The sequence below is a fragment of the Salvelinus alpinus genome, chromosome 3 (genome assembly GCF_045679555.1).
Source record: "Salvelinus alpinus chromosome 3, SLU_Salpinus.1, whole genome shotgun sequence".
Taxonomy (NCBI): Eukaryota; Metazoa; Chordata; class Actinopteri; order Salmoniformes; family Salmonidae; genus Salvelinus; species Salvelinus alpinus.
Window position 1 is genome coordinate 47166387 of NC_092088.1, and position 23772 is coordinate 47190158.

The window sequence follows — 23772 nt, forward strand, 5'->3', positions numbered from 1 at the left end:
ACCGGTGTCTCAACACATCAACATCTCCCAGTGGAATGCCTGGGAACGGAGCAGAAACACTCACATTATATAGCCTAGTCACGTTGCAGTGACTTACCAGTACAGCAGCTCACTACAACCAAGGTGGTTTCTGTACAATTCAACCCAGTTTTGGTTTCCTCCCCATAGGCAGCCATGTTTGAGACCGTACAGACAGGAAGGAAGTTGTGATCCAGTTAGCTAACTGGCGGTTGTTGGGTGTGTTTTTTTTACCTGCCGATGTGGGGCTGACCCATTGTCTCCATGGTGACAGGCTCCTGCTCGGATGTACAGACGGAGCAGTGGAGGCTGGCTCGCTGCATTCCGCTGCCGGCGTGTCTGAGCACGCTGCCGTCATTTCAGGAGCAGCACGGCAACCAGCAAACACTGTCAGAGAGGGGGAGATGGGAGTGAGTGGAGGGGGGGGGGGGGGGGTGCAGTTGGTTGCCTGGAGACTGTCGCAAGGGAACTCTAAGCAGTGAAGAATCTCTCGCCAAGCTAAGCCTGGTCGTGGTGAAGTCTAAGTTGATCGCCTTTTGTTGTGTTCTTAGTGTCAGGAACGTAAGTTGTTGCTGACCTATTACATTTTTGTTGTAAGTCGCTCTGGATAAGAGCGTCTGCTAAATGACTTAAATGTAAATGTAATGTTGTTGTTTAAAAGGTCGTTTTTTTGTGGCAAGCTGTCAGAGTTTCGAAAATTAAATAAAATTCTCCCCACCAGACAAATCGTTTTATTACAAGGCGTCTGCAATCACAGTTTGTCTGTGTTTCTGTTCAGAATGTCTTCTTCCAGCCAGTTGAGATCCGTGACACACTTGTGCGTTCTTCTCTCTGCCTGGCCCTGCTCCACACTGTCGCTCATCTCTGTTGCTCGGTGGTGGAGGATCCCATCCGGAGCTTGGACTGCAGGCTCCCTGCCCTGCCAGCTGTTTGGCTGCTTGGCATGGGGAGTGAGGAGTCTGAACACCTCTACAGTGTGTGGCGAGAACAGATGGTGTGGACTTGTCCTGCTAATTCTAAAGAGTCTCTCCAGCTCCATCCCAGAGGCACTCTTCCCCCTGGCCAACAATGACGCACCACAGTCAGGGCAAGATTCTATTTCATTTATGATTATGCATCAGATATTTCAACGCTCGACCAATCACCATGACTTCAAATATGCAGCCCCGTCACCACAGTCACCATGACTGCTTGACTTCAGGCTTCCTCATGCATCCATCACACTGAATGAGTGCGTTCAATGGAGAACTAGCCCTCGTATTGTCAGTGTCTCCCTTTCTATCCATGTAACATCTACTTCTGTTTTCAAGATCAAAGAACATAAATAAAATCAGCTAAAGGGGCAGAACAAGGGTTTCACAGTATTCTGCCTGTCATCGCCGAGTGTATGTGTTTCCAACTCTTTGTGATTTTATTTCCTGCTCTTTTGTGTGCCCTCCCTTGGTCCCCAGCTATCCATCATGCATTGTTTGGTGCTCAAGCCCTACTCCTACCCCTGTGGCTATTCTTAAGCTAGCTTTGACCCACTCATCCTGCTCCCACTCTGTTTGAAGGGGGTCTATGGGAAAGGCTCTCAAATCTCCCTCTGTGTTGCTAATGGCTTTAGACTCTGTTCACTGAGTGAGGGGAAAAGTTGAGATCAGCCAAGAAATGGCTTCTCGCTGCACTGGCCTCTTCACCCCGCCCAGCACCTCCACTTTCACTCCATGGCAGCCTCCTTTCTCCTCCTCCTTTCTTTTGAGCTTCTTTACCCTCCTTTCTCCCTAATCTGTATCCACCAACTCTCATCCCTGTCGGTCTCCCTCACCTTCTCTCTCTGTGCACAGGGCTTTGGTGGGGATTTGGCAGGGCGGTAGCAGCTGTCTGCCACACTACGCTACTCGGCGCTCCAGTCGAGTGCTCTCCAATCTTGAGGAGCCTTCTCCAAACCGCCCTTCTCTGGAGGGGTTTAACTCGGCCTTACTGCTCTAGACAGGCCTGTGTGTTTGCGTGTGTGTGTTAATTCCCAGCTGAACACGTCTTCTGGTGTTACCACGGTGACCTCCCATTGATTTACACCAGCCCACATCGATTTTAGGCTCCATTTGCATGCCGACACTAACTCGTCTAATCAGTTAACCCCCAATAAATCGATGTTCGCGCACAATGGAAAGCTAATTAGCATGACGTTATGTTAGTTAGCGAGCCAATCAGCTAACGTTAGCTAGCTAACAGTACACTAACTTGAAAGGAAAATACTTTGTCAAAATTAAAATTAATTGAGTTAATTGAGTTAAAATTAATTGAGTCTTTTGTTAAGACATGTAGCTAGCTAGCTAAACAATGGACCATAATCACAACTCATGACATTACTACCTTGTATGAATCTACAGGTAGCTAACAACCAGGTTCTATGGCTATAACTAGTCAAGCAAATGTGTCTGAGATACGAAGAAGAAGATCATACACAACGTTAGCTAGCAACCCAGCCAGCTCTCATCCATGCGATACCAGAGGGGGACTGTTGTAAGTCGTCAGTGGCTCCCATGTCATGTGCGTGGGCACAAGTTGTTTCCCTGCTCTGGTTTGTTGTTGTGATTTCCCACGTCCTGCTGTTGAGATGCCTGGTGGCTCCGAGGCCAAATGGAAGCAGCAGAGCAGATGAAGTGCACTTCCTGTGCGAGCATTCTGTAAGCCAAAGCCCTGATTACCGCTCAATGGACTCCCAGCAGCCGGCCAGTCCAGATAAAGATGTGAAAGAATGCGGATAAATATTTGGGTTTCTCTCTGAGTGTGTGTTTTGTGTGGTGGTAGTCTTAACGGGAAGAGTAAAACATGCTGGGATCTTGGGCTGTGTGGCTTGGGTGATGAACGAGGCTCATTCATCCCTCGTCCTCTCCCCTGTAACTATTCCCCAGGTCATTGCTGTAAATGAGAATGTGTTCTCAGTCAACTTTCCTGGTAAAGTTGTGTTCTCAGTCCCTCTCTGGTAGATTTAGGTAAGAATGTAAATTTCAGCCGTGTTGGCGGGTGGTCAATTTGCAGGGCTCTACAGTGTGAGCATTACATTCACATTTTCGAATAAAAATAGGCAAAAGTAAATTATGAACAAGTGTGAGTTGCGCATTTTAGCAGAAAAATGTTGCAGTAGCTGTTTTCAAAGTATTTCTGCCGTTTTTGTTTCATAGTTGCTAATCTCACAAATTAATACGAATCCTATATCCTACCGCGTGCAACAACACTGCCTGTCTGGGGAGCTGTACACACTGTGAGTGAAGTGCTGATTAGGGATGTGACAAATGGATAATTTCCCAGAACATTTAAGCAGTCATATAGCACTAGGCTGCAGTCATAAAGTTATTAGGAGATATCTAGATATCTAATCAATGGAAAATGGGATTAAAATGACAGAAATCAAAGTTAAATAACACCATGAGCCAACAGGTAGTGTGCTACTTAATAATCTGAATGGTGCTTCTATACCTGCATTGCTTGCTGTTTGGGGTTTTAGGCTGGGTTTCTGTACAGCACTTTGATATATCAGCTGATGTAAGAAGGGCTATATAAATACATTTGATTTGATTTGGAAGGGGTGAAAGCCCACAGTTGAAGTTATGTAGTCTCAATTAGCCTAGCTAACATTAGCCTCAATGTGTGGCATTCCTGAAACAACATTATTTTGCTGAAATAATATGTTATCTGAGAAATTAAGCTAATTGATTGCACCCAAATTGGCCAGTTTAATTTATAGGATTCTGATCATGTTCAATAAATATAGTACCCAACATCCGATTTGGACCAAATCTCTTCCTACCAATGACATGAGGAACCCCCCCCCCCCCCATTTTTTTTTTCAAAAGCCACCACCGGACCACTCACAGTCCATGCCAATCCCACCCCAACAACCAGTAAAAATATGTAATAAATCAAATGTATTGTCACACACCGGATAGATGCAGAGAAATGTGTTGTTTTACAGGGTCAGCTATAGTAACATGGCGCCCCTGGAGCAAATTAGGGTTAAGTGCCTGGCTCAAAGGCACATCAAACAGGATTTTTCACCTTGTGGGCTCGGGTATTCGAATCACCAATCTTTTGGTTACTGGCCCAATACTCTAACTGCTAAGCAACCTGCCACCCTTATACCGTTTTCATTGATTGTACAAAACATTATGAACACCTGCTCTTTCCATTACATGTTTTGACCATGTGAAAGCTATGATCCCTTATTGATGTCACTAGTTAAATCCACTTCAATCAGTGTAGATTAAGGGGAGGACACAGTGTAGATTAAGGGGAGGAGACAGGTTAAAGAAGGATTTTAAAGCCTTGAGACAATTGACACATGTGTATGTGTGCCATTCAGAGGGAATGGGCAAGACGAAAGATTTAAGTGCCTTTGAAAGGGGTATGGTAGTAGGTGCCAGGTGCACCATTTTGTGTCAAGAACTGCAATGCTGTTTCCCGTGTGTATCAAGAATGGTCCACCACCCAAAGGACATCCAGCCAACTTGGCACAACTGTGGGAAGCATTGCAGTCAACTTGGTCCAGCATCCCTGTGGAACGATTTTGACACCTTGTAGAGTCAATGCCCAGGCGAATTGAGGCTGTTCTGAGGGCATAATATTGTTAATGTTTTGTACACAGTGTTCAGTATCAGTTCTCTGTTTGACAAACTGATTTTCTTTCATGGAGGACTGGCTTGAATTGTGAGGATGGCCACAATTTATTTTAATCATGAGCCAAATCTATTGGTTTTGTACCCAAAGTTGCAAAGGAAATGTTTTGATCTATTTAATAAACACAGGAGACCAGCAAAATGGATAAAATGGTGGCGGGCTAGCAGGAGCAGTGGCATCTAGTGGCACGAGATTGAACTTGACTCAACTTTCTAGTTTTCCCCCTTTAGTTAACACTATCAATGTTTCCCTCTACTGTGCGAATTGTCAATGCAATATTAGCCACTTTCAATGCCACATAACAAAACTAACTATGCAAGAGATTTTCTTGTAGGCAGAGGGCATTGGAGTAGAATTCTATTGCATTGACAGGCACGACTCAGGCCCATACTCTACACAAACCGGTGCGCAATAACCAATCAGAGCTGCAGTATCCCTATATGCAAATAGACAATTGCCATATATGGATCTGTGCTATTCACTTTGTACTGGACTGTGTTTACAGCATGAGTGGTTGCGAGTAGATGCGCTTGTTTTGAGATCAAAGTAAATGCTGCATATAGCCAGGTGTGTACATTTGTTCATGTTCTTTGCTAGTAAGTGAGTTATTAGCCCAGTTATAGCTCATTTCTAGTCAACAATGTGGGATTGGTTGCTTCCTACAAGAGCACAAAACGTGTGCATTTCTAGCCATCTTTGAAAAGCAAGTTAGGTAAATAATTTATTTTCTGCAGGAGGCTGTGTTAGTGTATTCGGAAAGTATTCCGACCCCTTGACTTTTTCCACATTTTGTTACATTACAGCCCTATTATAAAATGGATTAAATTATTTTTTCCCCTTCATCAATCGACACACAATACCCCATAATGACAAAGCAAAAACAGGTTTTAAGACATTTTTGCAAATGTATATTTTTAAATGAAACATTTACATAAGTATTTAGACCCTTTACTCAGTACTTTGTTGAAGCACCTTTGGCAGCGATTACAGCCTCGAGTCTTCTTGGGTATGACGCTACAAGCTTCACACACCTGCATTTGGGGAGTTTCTCCCATTCTTCTCTGCAGATCCTCTCAAGCTCTATAAGGTGGGGTGGGGAGTGTCGCTACACAGCTATTTTCAGGTCTCTCCAGAGATGTTCAATCGGGTTCAAGTCTGGGCTCTGGCTGGGCCACTCAAGGACATTCAGAGACTTGTGCTTAGGGTTGTTGTCCTATTAGAAGGTGAACCTTTACACCAGCCTGAGGTCCTGAGCGCCCTGGAGCAGGTTTTCATCAAGGTTCTCTCTGTACTTTGCTCCGTTCATCTTTCCCTCGATCCTGGATAGTATCCCAGTCCCTGCAGCTGAAAAACATTCCCCACAGCATGATGCTGCCACCACCATGCTTCACCGTAAGGATGGTGCTAGGTTTCCTCCAGACGCGATGCTTGGCATTCAAGACAAAGATTTCAATCTTGGTTTCATCAAACTAGAGAATCTTGTTTCTCATGGGCTGTGAGTCTTTAGATGCCTTTTGCCAAACTCCAAGCGGGCTTTCATGTGGCTTTTACTGAAGAGTGGCTTCCGGCTGGCCACTCTGCCATACAGGACTGATTGGTGGAGTGCTGTGGAGATAGTTTTCCTTCTGGAAGGTTCTCCCAACTCCACAGAGGAACTCTGGAGCTCTGTCTGAGTGACCATCGGGTTCTTGGTCACCTCCATGACTAAGCCCCTTTTCCCCCTATTGCTCAGTTTGGCCGTTGGCCAGCTCTAGGAAGCATCTTGGTGGTTCCAAACGTCTTCCATTTAAGGCCACTGTGTTCTTGGGGACCTTCAATGCTGCAGACATTTTTTTGTACCCTTCTCCAGATCTGTGCCTCGACACAATCCTGTCACGGAGCTCTACGGATAATTCCTTCGACCTCATGGTTTTTGCTCTGACATGCATTGTCAACTGTGGGACCTTATATAGACAGGTATGTGTCTTTCCAAATCATGTTCAATCAATTGAATTTACCACAGGTGGAATCAAGTTGTAGAAACATCAAGGATGATCAATGGAAACAGTATGCATCTGAGGGTCTGAATACCTCTGTAAATAAGGTATTTGGGATTTTGTATAAATAATTTTTAAACATTTCTACAACCCTGTTTTAGCTTTGTCATTATGGGGTATTGTGTGATGATTTCTTTTTTCTTTTTCAATTTTAGAATAAGGCTGTAACGTAATTATGTGGAAAAAGTCAAGGATTCTGAATACTTTCCGAATGCACTGGGTATTTTGGGGCAGTGTTGTATTTTGAGACAGGCTTGAATAAGCTAAGTAACCAATAGGCAGAGGATAGCAAAATTGGTATGGGAATAATTTATTAATTATATTTTGTAAAGTAGTTTCTTGCATCAAACAACATAACATTTTCAGTCACCTCCTGATCGGAAGGACAAGTGGATAAACAGGTTAATGTCAAGCCCTGCATGGTTTTTTCCCTCCTAAATCCAATAGAATGTAGGCCTACATTGAACACCACACATTGGCTGCTACTGTAGGCTGAATGATAGAAAAGCTATTTCCATGTTAAAATGGTATGGGATGCATTTTCTCCATTGTTTTTGTTGGTAGGCCACTCTGTAGACCTACATTATCATCAAATAGCCACAGTAGCCTACTTGGCCACTGTTATAACTGTAACATAGAGGGTACAGCCTCAGTGTTCACAGCAAACGCTCACCGGAAGTTGCACAGAATCTTGCGCTCAGCAGATCTGAAATTTGCTCAGTGCCGGAAAAACATTTGAGAGATCGTCGGGGGGGTCCGTGGGTGGCGTTTACATTTTTTGGGGGGATTCCTCATGTCTTACTCATTGGAAGGAAGAAGTTTGGTCCAAATCGGAAGTTGAGTACTATATTTATTGAATTATTTGAATCTTATCATTTAAAATGGCCAATTTGGGTGCAATGAATTAGCTTAATTTCTCAGAGATCAAATTATATTTCAACAAAATGTTTCAGGAAAGCTAACTATAGAGATGATTTCAGAACAATCTGAGATGGTGGGTGTCAATCCTATTTCTTGTGCTTTTTTAAGGTGGAACAAACCTAGCTTAACTAGCTACTTTCGGTTTGATGCAGTCAAGACAGGTACTATGTAATCAGATGAGATGATAAATAACTAGCAATAAGTTAGTCTACCAGTGTGAGTCGACTTGGTTGCTATTTCTCTCCCCCTCCCTGCTCCCCTCGTCACTCACAGACGCACACCGCATAGCCCCTCTCCCGCTGCCTGCTTGAACTGCTGTTCTGCTTCTCTTTCCCTCGTTTTTACAGCTCCGGTTAATAAACTGGAGAGAAAATTGCCTTTTTTCCCTCCTGCTAACGTTACTGCATTGTTACGTTAGGTATTTGTTGAATTGTTATTTTTCCCTTTATGATGATGAGGATGATCAGGGACTGTTAGTGGTAGTTTTGTGATTACTGCACTTAGATTTTAATTTTGAGGGAATAAAACTTAAACCAATGTTTTTCGATTAGGGATTTTTTTTTACGCTAACGATCCCAATTTTAGTTGAAACGTTCACACCCCTTGTGCTGATAGATTAATTTTAGGAGGCGCTCGATGCAGGCATAAAAGTTGGTATAATTTACTCAAGTCGACAAAGTGTTTCTGGGCTATTTACTGTTTTTCAATGTTAGTCTGCGCTCTAAATGAAATTTAGCAATATACCACATTACTTCTTGCTAATACATTTCTTGTTTTAGAAACATTATAAAGCATGGTAATTATTTTCTATTTTTTTATTTTAATTATTAGGGGAAAATATTTAGCCTTTTTAAGAAGTGAGTGGCTGGTATATATTTTTTTCATTTACCTGCCACAGTGGCTGGTGGACTAAAAAGTTGGAGAAGTAAGCTGTTGCTGTCTAGGCCTGTATATTATATACAATATATATATATTTTTTGGGAGACTCCTTTTTGCTTGGTTGGTGTTGAGGGGGTGTACTTGAGGCCACAGTCTCACTTATTTTTGTAGTTTGTTTGCAGGCCTATGTGAGGCCCAGTTGGGTAACCCTCTGCCTGTGTATCAGTATTGGGAAGCCTGGGTGTGTGTCACTTGTTTGTGCTGGCATCTCATGGGCCTGGCGCTGCTGATGCCGGTCTCCATCTCTCCCCGCTCTCCCTCTCAGCTGTGAAAATCACATAATTTTGAGTACTTGGCAGAAGCTCAGCTGTGTTTTTTCTGCTGCTTTTCTCCTCCCTAAGGACTTTTATTTTACTTACTGTGCACAGTTGGAAAATTCATTGTCAGTTTTTTATTGTTGACTGCTCATTAAAGAGAACAGCCCAGGAAGAAAACTAAAATTAAAATTCAGATCTCATGGAGTGGATTTCACGCCAATGCCTCCGTCTTTGTGGAGGTTGGAAAAGCACTCTCTCTCTCTCCCAACGTCCAAGCGTCAGTTAGACCGTGTGTGTGTGTAACTATCTATTTCCCCCCCACACATCACTAGTGTACACAGTGCATTCGGAAAGTATTCAGACCCCTTGATTTTTTCCCCACATTTTGTTACGTTATAGCCTTATTTTTTCCCTCATCAATCTATATACAATACCCCATAATGACAACGCAAAAACAGGTTTGTTGAAATTTGTGAAAAATGTAAATATCACATTTACATAAGTATTCAGATGCTTTACTCAGTACTTTGTTGAAGCACCTTTGGCAGCGTTTACAGCCTCGAGTCTTCTTGGGTATGACGCTACAAGCTTGGCACAGGAGTGGCTTCTGTCTGGCTACTCGATCATGAAGGCCTGATTGGTGGAGTGTTGCAGAGATGGTTGTCCTTCTGGAAGGTTCTTCCATCTCCACAGAGGAACTCTGGAGCTCTGTCAGAGTGATCATCGGGTTCTTGGTGTCCTCCCAAACTAAGGCCCTTCTCCCACGAATGCTCAGTTTGGCCGAGTGGCCAGCTCTAGGTTGTTCCAAACTTCTTCCATTTAAGAATGATGGAGGCCACTGTGTTCTTGGGGACCTTCAATGCTGCAGAAATGTTTTGTTACCCTTTTCCAGATCTGTGCCTCGACACAATCCTGTCTCGGAGTTCTACAGACAATTCCTTCCACCTCATGGCTTGGTTTTTGCTCTGACATGCACTATCAAGTGTGGGACCTTTTATATAGACAGGTGTGTGACTTTCCAAATCATGTTCAATTAATTGAATTTACCACAGATGGACTCCAAGTTGTATAAACATCTCAACGATGATCAATGGGAACAGGATGCACCTGAGCTCAATTTCGAGTCTCATAGCAAAGGGTCTGAATACTTATGTAAATAAGGTATTTGTTTTTTATTTTGAATACATTTGCAAACATTTATAAAAACCTGTTTTTGCATTGTCATTATGGGGTATTGTGTGTAGGTTGATGAGGGGAAAAACGTATTTAATCCATTTTAGAATAAGGCTGTAACGTAACAAAATGTGGAAAAAGTCAAAGGGGTCTGAATACTTTCCGAATGCACTGTCTGTATGCATGTGTGAAATAAAATAGAATTCAAATAGGCCAGAGATATAATCTACATATCTACATACTCACCACAGTGCTTTTCTCCAGTTCAAAGGCAGGAACATACAATGTGTTTCTCCAGGCACTGCATTGTATGTCATAGCTATGTGTTTGTTGTCTAAGAGTTAAATCATGATGTCATTGTGGGCCTCTCAGCCAGCTGTGATTAATCTGCTGGAGCTAATAAACAGATTAACCACACTGGAGAGCAAGGGCCTACAGTTGCATGATTGTCTGCTTGGTTTATCTTGTGTATTAGGAATCCATATTTGTGATGGTGTTTGAATTCCTTAACGCTGTAGACAGACACACACTGGGTTAGGGAGTGTGATTGATTTCAGCCGTCCCTTTCTGTGTGATGTGAGCTCCTCTTCTGCCAATACCCAGTCGTGTCAGACGATTCACTGCCATTTCCTCCAGATTTGGACAGCGAGTGATCTGATCAGCCATTGATGTGTCAAGGCATGTCGATAGACCAGGATTACTGAGGAGGCTAATAATATTAAACAAAGAAAAGGGGTGCGGCCTTTTAGCTTGTGTGGTGCCCCCTTTTTCTCTTACTTTTAACCCCACTCAAGCTCAGTCAGCACAGCTCTCTCCTAGAGTTAAGCTGTATCCAGATTTTCATAAGTTCATACCGTTTCTATACCATCCCGGGGTATACGGTATTATCGAAAGATGATGATGATGATAATAATAATTTACAAAAATGTTTGACGCACAAAACAGTTTAGGCAACAGGAATCTTCATCCAGGAGAATATTGAATGTCTCTGCTGTAACCAAGACGCTTGATCTTGACATCTAGCCACTCAGCTAGCAAGTTAGCAAACCAAATGCATATCTGTAGCCCTGAGCTGGATATTATTAATTTGACACATCTTAGGTTTCTTATAGTTATACTTAACCTATAGTTTATAAGCAATGGCTTAGCACACACACCCGCAGCCCCAGCAAGGGGATATTGAAAATCATACCGTTGGTATTTCGAAATACCCCGGTATACGGTATAAACGGTATATCGCCCAAGCCTGCTCTCCCTTCTTTTTTGTTGTCAATTCATCTCTCTCCCCTGTTCAACCTGGAATGCTCTGTGTCTCTCCTATCCCTGCTGTTCTCTCCCAATCTTGCTCTCCTCTGTGTCTCAGTCAACTGTTGTGTTAATAGAATCCCTGCCGCCCAGAGAGCAAAGTAACGAGATGCCAGTTGGAACCAACACACTTCGACTCGTGGGAAATGTATTTCTCTTATATTTATTTTTGCCTCCGCAATCTTCTCCAGTTGGTACCCTCTCCTCTATTGCTCCATGTAGTCATTTTCACCTCCCTCGAAACTTGGAAAACTAACTTTCAATCCCGCTTTCGATCAGTCCGACCCCAATTTTCTATTCTTTACCAAAATGATTTTCTCCCACATTTTTCTCACCCTCCTTTCCCTCCCCTCTTTCTCAGGCGCTCACATGAAAGTTGAGAGTTTAATTGCTGGAGCGCTATCTTAATGAGGACATGAAAGATAGGGCCCATTGTATGGCGGGCCGGGCTGGAGTCTGCGGCACTGCCTGACGTTATCTCTCCCTCTGCCGGACTAGGCTTTGTTGGCTACGGTATACAGCCATAGCAGCCTGCATCCTGTAGGGTATTTGAACAGCCCCAACCCATTTAGTTTCTAGTTCTCTACTTCAGAACTCTTCAAGTACAATCTGCTTTGGAAATGGCTTCATTCTCCCCAGATTGTGTGTCTGATGTTCAGTCCCTGCGCTGTCACTCTCCTATTCCTTTCAACTTTTCAGTTGTGTGTGTCTATCAGCAGGTGGAAATTCTGTTTGTGTGATTAAGCATGTGTTTTTCCATTAGTGCTGTGCGATTAACGGGGAATGTCTGTTGTTTTTCGGTTTTCAAGCAACTAATTGACCGACATCCATTTCAATTATTTTAATTCCACCCGTATCGCAATTTTTTTTTTGTTCATGTCAAAATTTTAAAGCACACAGCAGACCAAAGTCTTTGGACCTTTACAAACCTGCTGAATGTAAAATATGGTGTGCTTTAGCTTGGGAAAAACATTGTCTCTGGATGACAACAATGATGTTTATGTCCAACATTAGGGCTGTTTTCTTAAATAAGTTAAATCTGCTCATTGTTTCCTTGGCACGATACTAACTGTACAGTATCATCCCGGCCCTAGAGTAGAGGCCTGCTTTCTTGCGAGGCCCAAACATGGAAGTTTAATTTCCTGTGGCAGATAGGACTGTATAATGGGGGGGGGGGATGTGGCTCGGGGAGACTGGGTACACTGGGGGGCGAACGATAACGGAGAGAGACAGGTCTGTGCATTGGCGAATAGTCTGAGAACAAAATATATAGAAAGGACTGAATTACATCTGATTCCTTTTTAGAAAAGCAGATCCATCTCCTCTATCACTCCCCTCTGCACTCTTCCTCTTCTGTCTCCACTCTCGTTTTGTTCATGACCAGGACCAGGGAGCAACAGTTAATATTTGTTTCTGAAATGGGAGAGGCAGAATAAAGAGGCGTTAGCATCATCTCGTTGGTATTTACCGCATTGTTCTTCTGGAGTGGTTCTATAATGTGCAACTGATCGAGCATTGTCAAGCTGCGCTGTATGCTTTCCTGTGTGTGTTGGTGGTGGTCAGTCAGGCATGTACAATAATGTGTTTTCTACGGTTTGGGAGACCAGTCTTGTTGGTCCTTCCCCCCCAGCTGTTAGAGGCATAAATCAAGCCTAAATCAGTTGGTTTCCATGGATATCCATGTGTAGCAGAGGGAAAAAGCTCTCTCTCTCTCTATAATTCTCTGTTTCAGCCCTACAGGAATTAATCGGAATGTAATCATTAGGTTGAAAAGCCCTTGTGTGTGAGGTGCTCCAAATAACCTCCTGCAACTTGGAGATGACTGGTGTCGTTGCTATAGAAATTGTTTACTGAGTGTGGATCTATTTTGCTTAGGGTCTGTAGATGCCTCACCTCACCTGGGACCTCGGCAGTCCGTAAAAGCGAGCATTGAAAGGTTTTATGTGTTTGTTTGTGAGGCTACAGTCTGTAGAATAAAGCATGGGCAGAAGGAGAATCAGAAAGCCTATAACTATGAGAACTGACATTCCTTTTTCTCTCTCTAATCTTTCTCTCTCTGGGAACTGAATGTCATCTCTCCTTACCTGTGGTTCTCTGCAGAGCAGATCTTAGTAGTCTGTGTGAGTGGGTGGAAGAGTAGTCTGCCAATGAGAACTGTGGGAGTTGCAGTTGACATAGAGCTTGTGCTCAATTCACCACAACAGAGCCCAGGCCAGCAGTCCCCTCCCATTCAGATGGCCCATGTGCTGTGTCCCCAGCAGCCCCTGGGAGATGGCCTAGATGTATTAATTATTGTTACCTTGAATAGAATTATCAGCCCTTTATCTCACACAAATCATAAATGTAACACTGTTTACGGTCCCATCCCTGAGAGAAAATGCAGGTCTATGCACTTCTCCGGGTGACACTTTGTATTTATTCTTCTGGTCATGTTGTTCAGTGTGAATGTGCTTTGCTCGGAGAGTTTGTGTGTCTATTTGGCTGCGGTTCCCATGACAACTGTGGGCCGTCTCTTTGCTGGTGTCTGTGTTCCTCTGGTACTGTCTACACTTGACAGTTACATGTGATTTCTGCTTTCATGAAGTTTGCATTGAAAAGACTGGTCTAGATGCACAGAAGTCGCTTTGTGGTCTGATTGTGTTCAGGTCTGGCTGACCACTTCAGGAGGTGGTCAGGGAAGCATTGTGTGTGGATTTCTCCTCAGTTTAGACACCGAAGAAGGCCGAAGAAATTTGGCTTGGCCCCTAAGACCTCACAAACTTATACAGATGTACAATTGAAAGCATACTGTCGGGCTGTATCACCACCTGGTACGGCAACTGTACCGCCCGCAATGCCTTCCCTCCAGGACACCTACAGCACCCGATGTCACAGGAAGGCCTAAAAGATCATCAAGGACCAACCACCTAAGCCACGGCCTGTTCACCTGACCTGCTGTCATCCAGAAGGCGAGGTCAGTACAGGTGCATCAAAGCTGGGACCGAGAGACTGAAAAACAGCTTCTTTCTCAAGGCCATCAGACTGTTAAATAGCCATCACTAGCCGGCTCCCACCCGGTTACTCAACCCTACACCTTACAGGCTGCTGCCTTATATACATAGACATGGAATCACTGGTCACTAATAATGTTTACATACTGCTTTACTAATTTCATATGTACAGTGGGGAGAACAAGTATTTGATACACTGCCGATTTTGCAGGTTTTCCTACTTACAAAGCATGTAGAGGTCTGTAATTTTTATCATAGGTACACTTCAACTGTGAGAGACGGAATCTAAAACAAAAATCCAGAAAATCACATTGTATGATTTTTAAGTAATTCATTTGCATTTTATTGCATGACATAAGTATTTGATACATCAGAAAAGCAGAACTTAATATTTGGTACAGAAACCTTTGTTTGCAATTACAGAGATCATACGTTTCCTGTAGTTCTTGACCAGGTTTGCACACACTGCAGCAGGGATTTTGGCCCACTCCTCCATACAGACCTTCTCCAGATCCTTCAGGTTTCGGGGCTGTCGCTGGGCAATACGGAATTTCAGCTCCCTCCAAAGATTTTCTATTGGATTAAGGTCTGGAGACTGGCTAGACCACTCCAGGACCTTGAGATGCTTCTTACGGAGCCACTCCTTAGTTGCCCTGGCTGTGTGTTTCGGGTCGTTGTCATCCTGGAAGACCCAGCCACGACCCATCTTCAATGCTCTTACTGAGGGAAGGAGGTTGTTGGCCAAGATCTCGCGATACATGGCCCCATCCATCCTCCCCTCAATACGGTGCAGTCGTCCTGTCCCCTTTGCAGAAAAGCAGCCCCAAAGAATGATGTTTCCACCTCCATGCTTCACGTTTGGGATGGGTTCTTGGGGTTGTACTCATCCTTCTTCTTCCTCCAAACACAGCGAGTGGAGTTTAGACCAACAAGTTATATTTTTGTCTCATCAGACCACATGACCTTCTCCCATTCCTCCTCTGGATCATCCAGATGGTCATTGGCAAACTTCAGACGGGCCTGGACATGCGCTGGCTTGAGCAGGGGGACCTTGCGTGCGCTGCAGTATTTTAATCCATGACGGCGTAATGTGTTACTAATGGTTTTCTTTGAGACTGTGGTCCCAGCTCTCTTCAGGTCATTGACCAGGTCCTGCCGTGTAGTTCTGGGCTGATCCCTCACCTTCCTCATGATCATTGATGCCCCACGAGGTGAGATCTTGCATGGAGCCCCAGACCGAGGGTGATTGACCGTCATCTTGAACTTCTTCCATTTTCTAATAATTGCGCCAACAGTTGTTGCCTTCTCACCAAGCTGCTTGCCTATTGTCCTGTAGCCCATCCCAGCCTTGTGCAGGTCTACAATTTTATCCCTGATGTCCTTACACAGCTTTCTGGTCTTGGCCATTGTGGAGAGGTTGGAGTCTGTTTGATTGAGTGTGTGGACAGGTGTCTTTTATACAGGTAATGAGTTCAAACAGGTGCAGTTAATACAGGTAATGAGTGGAGAACAGGAGGGCTTCTTAAAGAAAAACTAACAGGTCTGTGAGAGCCGGAATTCTTACTGGTTGGTAGGTGATCAAATACTTATGTCATGCAATAAAATGCAAATTAATTACTTAAAAATCATACAATGTGATTTTCTGGATTTTTGTTTTAGATTCCGTCTCTCACAGTTGAAGTGTACCTATGATAAAAATTACAGACCTCTACATGCTTTGTAAGTAGGAAAACCTGCAAAATCGGCAGTGTATCAAATACTTGTTCTCCCCACTGTATATACTGTATTCTGTTCTGCTTTATTTTAGTCAATGCCACTCCGACATTGCTCTTCCTAATATTTTCTATATTTCTTAATTCCATTACTTTTAGATTTGTGTGTATTGTTGTGATTTGTTACATATTACTGCACTGTTGGAGCTAGGAACACAAGCATTTCGCTACACCCGCAATAACATCTGCTAAATATGTGTATGTGACCAATTAAATTGTATTTTATTTGAAATTCCAGAAATTAACTTTTAACTTCTTATGGCTGCTTCCCGCTAACGGGATCGATATGACAACAGCCAGTGAAAGTGCAGCGCGCAAATTTAAACAACAGAAATCTCATAATTAATATTCCTCAAACATACATGTGTCTTATATCATTTTAAAGGTAATCTTGTTGTTAATCCCACCAAAGTGTCCGATTTCAAATATGCTTTTCAGCGAAAGCACTACAAACGATTATGTTAGGTCACCACCAAACCACAATAAGCACAGCCATTTTTTCAGCGAAATATAGCAGTCACAAAAAGCAGAAATAGAGATAAAATTAATCACTAACCTTTGATGATCTTCATCAGATGACACTCATAGGACTTCAGGTTACACAATACATGCATGTTTTGTTTGATAAAGTTCATATTTATATAAAAAAATCTGAGTTTACATTGGCGCGTTACATTCACTAGTTCCAAAAACATCAAGTGATTTTGCATAGCCACATCGTTTCAACAGAAATACTCATCATAAATGTAGATGATAATACAAGTTATACACATGGAATTATAGATATACCTCTCCTTAATGCAACCGCTGTGTCAGATTTCATTTTTTTTTTACGGAAAAAGCAAATCATGCAATAATCTGAGACGGCGCTCAGAACAATAGCCAAATTAGCCGCCATGTTGGAGTAAACAGAAACCAGAAAATACATGATAAATGTTTCTTTTGATAAACTTCATCAGAATGCAGTCCTAGGAATCCCAGGTCCACAATAAAGGCTTGATTTGTTCGATAATGTCCGTTATTTATGTCCACTTAGCTACTTTGGTTAGCGCGTTTGGTGTGGTAAACAATTCCAAAGTCACAAAGCGCGTCCACTATAACGTGACGAAATGTCCAAAAGTTCCATAACAGTCAGTAGAAACATGTCAAACGATGTACTGAATCAATCTTTAGAATGTTGTTAACATACATCTTGAATAACGTTCCAACCGGACAATTAGATTGACTTCAGTTGAGCGATGAAATGGAGCTGCCTCTCACGTGAACACGCGTGGTCAAAGCATGGTCAGCTCGTGGCAGTGGTGACTAATTCCTGTCTCCTTCGGCCCCCCTTCACATTAGAGTCATCAGACAAAGTTCTATTGACTGTTGACATCTAGTGGAAGCCGTAGAAAGTGAAAACTCATCAATATCTCGCTGTAATTTCGATGAGAGCTTGGTTGAAAATCTGCCAGCTCAGAAAAAATTCAAACAGGAAGTGGAACTTCTCAGGTTTTGCCTGCCATATACTCACAGACATAATTCAAACAGTTTTAGAAACTTCAGAGTGTTTTCTATCTAATACTAATAATAATATGCATATATTAGCAACTATGACTGAGCAGGTCGTTTACTCTGGGCACCTCTGTGCACCTTTCATCCAAGCTACTCAATACTGCCCCTGCAGCCATAAGAAGTTAACAAGGCACACCTGTTAATTGAAATACATTCCAGGTGACTACCTCATGACGCTGGTTGAGAGAATGCCAAGAGTGTGCAAAGCTGTCATCAAGACATAGGGTGGCTACTTTGAAGAATCTCAAATAGAAAATAGGGATTTGTTTAACACTTTTTTTGGTTACTACATGATTCCATATGTGCTATTTCATAGTTTTGATGTCTTCACTATTATTCTACAATGTAGAAAATAGTGAAAATAAAGAAAAACCCTTGAATGAGTAGGTGTGTCCAAATTTGTAACTGGTATTGTATATGATCAGAATACTAAAGCTGCATGAACTGTCAAGTCTAGACATGGCCTCCGAGGGGGGTTGACATTTTGAGAGTCGGCAGTCTCTCATATGACACAGCGAAGTCTTAAACAGCTGCCTGCTAGCTAGCGTTTGTGCGTTTGTGTTGGATAGCAATGCAAATTTAGGAATTATGTGCAGAAACTGTACAAGGGGAAGCAACGATAGATACACACAGCGAGACATGGGTTAACGTGACCACGCCCCCGAGTAGGGTACAGTCATAGCTGTGAGCTCCGGTTACTCGATACATTTGTGTGTTCGAAGCACTTCACCACCAGTAGTATCTAACTAGCTATGCGTATTGCATAAAAAGTTAGCTTGTAGGAAGAACTAGTGAGCTGTGTCTGTTCAAATAACAGCTACAGTTGAAGTCAGAAGTTTACATACACCTTAGCCAAATACATTTAAACTCAGTTTTTCAATTCCTGACATGTAATCCTATAAAAAGTGGATTTGTATAAATTCGGTATACATTATAAATCCAGTATAAATTCCCTGTCTTAGGTCAGTTAGGATCACCACTTTATTTTAAGAATGTGAAATGTCAGAATAATAGAGAGAATTATTTATTTCAGCTTTTATTTCTTTCATCAAATTCCTAGTGTGTCAGAAATATACATACACTCAATTAGAATTTGGTAGCATTGTCTTTAAATTGTTTAACTTGGGTCAAACGTTTTGGGTAGCCTTCCACAAGCCTCCCACAATAAGTTGGGTGAATTTTGGCCCATTCCTCCTGACAGAGCTGGTGTAACTTGTCAGGTTTGTAGGCATCCTTGCTCGCACGTGCTTTTTCAGTTCTGCCCACAACTTTTCTATAGGATTGAGGTCAGGGCGTTGTGTTGGCCACACCAATACCTTGACTTTGTAGGCCTTCAGCCATTTTGCCACAACTTTGGAAGTATGCTTGGGCTCATTGTCCATTTGGAAGACCCATTTGCCCCCAAGCTTTAACTTCCTGACTGATGTCTTGAGATGTTGCTTCAATATATCCACATAATTTTCCTACCTCATGAAGCCATCTATTTTGTGAAGTGCACCAGTCCCTCCTGCAGCAAAGCACCCCCACAACATGATGCTGCTTGCAAGCCTCCCCCTTTTTCCTCCAAACATAATGATGGTCATTATGGCCAAACAGTTCTATTTTTGTTTCATCAGCCCAGAGGACATTTCTCTGAAAAGAACGATCTTTCTCCCCATGTGCGGTTGCAAACCATAGTCTGGCTTTTTTATGGCGGTTTTGGAGCAGTGGCTTCTTCCTTGCTTAGCGGCCTTTCAGGTTATGTCGATATAATACTCGTTTTACTGTGGATATAGATACTTTTGTACCCGTTTCCTCCAGCATCTTCACAAGGTCCTTTGCTGTTGTTCTGGGTTTGAAATGCACTTTTCGCACCAAAGTACGTTCATCTCTAGGAGACACCGCTCAGGAAGGAGACTGCGTTCTATGACGGCTGCGTGGTCCCATGGTGTTTAAACTTGCATACTATTGTTTCTACAGATGAACGTGGCACCTTAAGGCATTTGGAAATTGGCTGATTTCTTTGGATTTTCCCATGATGTCAAGCAAAGAGGCACTTCATTTGAAGGTAGGCCTTGAAATACATCCACAGGTACACTTCCAATTGACTCAAATGATGTCAATTAGCCTATCAGAAGCTTCTAAAGCCATAACATCATTTTCTGGAATTTTCCAAGCTGTTTAAAGGCACAGTCAACTTACTGTATGTAAACTTCTGACCCAATGGAATTGTGATACAGTGAATTATAAGTGAAATAATCTGTCTATAACCAATTGTTGGAAAACTTACTTGTGTCATGCACAAAGTAGATGTCCTAACTGACTTGTCAAAACTATAGTGTGTTAACAAGAAATTTGTGGAGTGGTTGAAAAACGAGTTTTAATGACTCCAACCTAAGTGTATGTAAACTTCAGACTTCAACTGTATAATATTCCTCTGCATGTGGATATTTATGCAAACCTAGAGATTCCACCAAGTAGGTGTAGATATCACCATAGGCTACTTTGGGCCATTGGTAGGGTTGTCTCACCAGCTGTTCTCCGGGAAGTTGAATGGACATATAGGCAAGCCAACAAGAATAAGTTTTTCTAAATACCTAGAGCATTCAAGGGCAGGCAAAGACTGGAAGTAGTTGCGCGACATATCTAAGACTAGTGAATTCGATCGATATTAACTTCTCTCGCTAGCCAGTCAGCTAACCGGCGAAAAAGCTATGGGTAAACAAACAGTGAAGTAAGTATAATGCGACAGTTTTACTAGCTTTATTGTCAGTTTTAGCAGGTTGGGTAACAAATTAGAATGGCAGAATAAGTATCATACAAATCATTCGTTGTTGTGATAGCCAAGTATGTTAATAAAAAAAGTTGATTGAAATGACAAAAGTGTCAGTAATTTGTTTAGGATTAGGCCAAAGTTAGGATAATTATATGGGAGTAATGGGAGCACCCTACGACTGTACCCTACTTGTGGACGTTGTCACGTTAAGCCACGCCTCGCCGTGTGTATCTAAACAATAGTTAAAGTAGAGGCAATGAACTGAAACCACGGAGGCCCAGCAAAGGCATGACGTTTTAGTGTCGATGTCACCAAAGCATCCCAGTCATTTTTCTTGCACTGCTAATTTCTGAGGCGATATATCTGATCTGGACGGGGTCTTGCATTAGACACCCTTCTCCTTCCCATGTTTTTAGTCCATGGAGTAATTGTTTACACAGCCATGACACCCAAATCCACACTGCGAAGCGGGCTGCAGCAATCGCCCCCGAAGATCTCACACTGTTATTACTGAGAAGCTGCAAAATCCAATTTGGGTCTCTTATCAGATGTATGGCTTGAAATACATCTTATGTGCCTTTTCAGAGCTGAACCAACTTGCACACTGTGTGAAAATGAGCTGATTGTGGCAGCAAATGGGAAGTTGCTTTCTAGTGCAAGGTTGTTTTTCACATGAAATGAAAATGTTCTCTTGTCATCTGACACAGTTTATCGAATCCTCTTCTTGATAGGACTGTTGCCCTTGGGGGCATTAGGCTATATCTAGTGTGTTTGTGTAGGTTGTGGACTTACGCGGTTCAGGGCCTTGACTCACACTCAAAAACAGGAGCAAAGGTTTTGATATGGCCAACAAAAACGAGCATTTATATTGGGCAAGCTTCGTTTGCAAAACTAATCCTACTTTTTCTTGTCCATTTTAATGCAAAACCGGGTTTCTCTGCTTCTCCTCCCTCCTAGTGGCCTTCTTTCTGCCTGCCTGCTTGGTCGTGGAGGGAGGGAGCAAAGGATGGGGTAGTGGGTGGAGAACTGGGGCAGATGGAAGTAGGGGGCCAGGACTGCCTGCTGGGTGCCATTCAGCTCACACAGACCCAGCAGTGTGGGCCAGAGAACACCAGCGTCCAGCAGCCTACCCCCACCTCCCCTCCACCCCTTGCCTCTCTCCACACCCCCTGTTCTAAATCCTCTATCTCTCTCTCTCAGCCCCTTCCATGTCTACTCTATTCATGTCTGAATGAAATGGGTTTACACTCCAGCCTTTATACAGTGTGATGTGTTGTGGTTCAGGATTGTGAGAGCTGTTCATTGCCGTTGCCTCACACTGGCTTTCTGTGTCTGTGTGAACAGATGCTTCAGGCAATGAGCTAGGAATCTGGGTTGTAAGGAGAGGTTACTTGTGATAACTAGGGATGTGCATCTTTCCCTTTCAAGATGATTCAATGCGTATCTAGATACAAGGGCTCCGATATGATACAGGAACGATACATTACAGTTTTAAACGATTCTGTGCGTTTCGGTTCCACAACCATAAGACCCACTAACAATGACATAATTTTATCAAAATAGTTTCGCTTGCTTTTTGGCAATGATCTCTGATCTGGATTTCAAGTCTGTCTTTTAAAATACCCCGTTTTGTTACAAATTTAAGCAGAACCATGCATATTGCAAATTTACTAATAATGACTAACTTGTAGCAGGCATTATAGAAAATTAACACCGGTCTCATCAACAATCTCTCAAGCCCACGTGCTAGTGATTAGCCAGTTAATCTTTACATTTCAAGTTTAGACAACTTAGATCTATTTGCTAGCTAACAGGGTTGAACAGTGGAATCGTTATGAACACACCCTTCTGTTCATCTCCAACTGTTTAAACAGCATGGAAGCCTGTTCACTTTGTTCAGATGTTGAAATCAAGTGGCCTACCTTATTTCTCAGAATGAGAACGAGTTGCCAATTCCTTATATAACTGTGTTTAATACTTACTGCACATTTATAAAACACAGACTAGACAGCTAGTACAACAGTCTTTGGCTAGTGGTACCGTAATGCCGTGCGCGACAAACTGAGCATTCTAAAATATGTCCGAATAATGTGGGCATTGCCTGACTAGATGAACAGCCTGCTCCCGACACAAACGAAGTGTGTCCATGTGGTAGCTAGTCAGTCTCGCCATTTGAGATGTTGTCTAGCTCATTATAACGGCATGTGGTTTGACTGCAACAAGCGCAACAGCCTTCAATTGAAATGGTGGAAAACAAATGAAGGCGGCTACATAAAAACTGATCAGAAATGAAATCGCTGAATAATTATATTGGAGCAGTAGAACTTCAAAATCGGCTAACATGACTTTTCAAGAACCAAAGTAGTGTTACCGATACCAGGTTTAGCGAAACAATACTCAATACCATCACGATACTCGATACTAACACGATACCACGGCAAGAAAAGAAGGCAAGTTGAAAAGTGAAGCACATTTGCATCAAGTTCGGTAAATAAATGCGGGTTAGATTTCCGGCACAACAAACGCATATGCATCTGGTGGACATCTGACGTAAAGTGTTCTAGTCTGTATGGACATGGTTTTGTAAACAGTAATTAACAGTTTCAACATGTCTACATGAGAGGTCGACCGATTATGATTTTTCAACGCCAATAACCATTATTAGAGGACCAAAAAAGCCGATACCGATTAATCGGACGATTTTTATATATATTTGTAATAATGACAATTACAACAATACTGAATGAACAATGAATCATTTTATTTTAACTTAATATAATAGATAAATAACATATATTTAGTCTCAAATAAATAATGAAACAACAGTGTTGGAGAAGAAAGTAAAAGTGCAATATATGCCATGTAAAAAAGCTAACGTTTAAGTTCCTTGCTCAGAACATGAGAACATATTAAAGCTGGTGGTTCAATATTCCCAGTTAAGAAATTTTAGGTTGTAGTTATTATAGGAATTATGACGTGTCGACTATTTCTCTCTGTACCATTTGTATTTCATGTACCTTTGACTATTGGATGTTCTTATAGGCACTTTAGTATTGCTAGCCTAATCTCGGGAGTTGATAGGCTTGAAGTCATAAACAGCGCTGGGATCAAGCATTGCTAAGAGCTGTTCGCAAACGCAGTAAAGTGTTGTTTCAATGAATGCTTACGAGCCTGCTGCTGCCTAACACCGCTCAGTCAGACTGCTCTATCAAATAACAAATCATTAACTTAATTTTAATAAACACACAGAAATACGAGCCTTTTGTCCTTAATATGGTAAAATCCAGAAACTATCATTTCGAAAAGAAAACGTTTATTCTTTCAGCGAAATACGGAACCATTCCGTATTTTGGCGAACGGGTCGCAACCCTAAGTCTAAATATTGCTGTTACA

The 23772-nt window shown here is 42.4% G+C and overlaps 1 protein-coding gene across 6 annotated transcripts in view; it reads left to right on the forward strand.

Moving 5' to 3' along the window:
- The window catches only part of LOC139570839 (bifunctional heparan sulfate N-deacetylase/N-sulfotransferase 2-like), a 205252-nt gene that overhangs the window by 54508 nt on the left and 126972 nt on the right, over positions 1–23772 (forward strand). For 2 of the 6 annotated variants that reach the window (XM_071393069.1, XM_071393073.1), the window contains exon 2: positions 19584–19671. The exons of the other annotated variants lie outside the window; for them this stretch is intronic. The gene's annotated coding sequence lies outside the window, so the exon portion shown is untranslated. The remainder of the gene's footprint in view (positions 1–19583; positions 19672–23772) is intronic. 6 annotated transcript variants of the gene reach the window in all.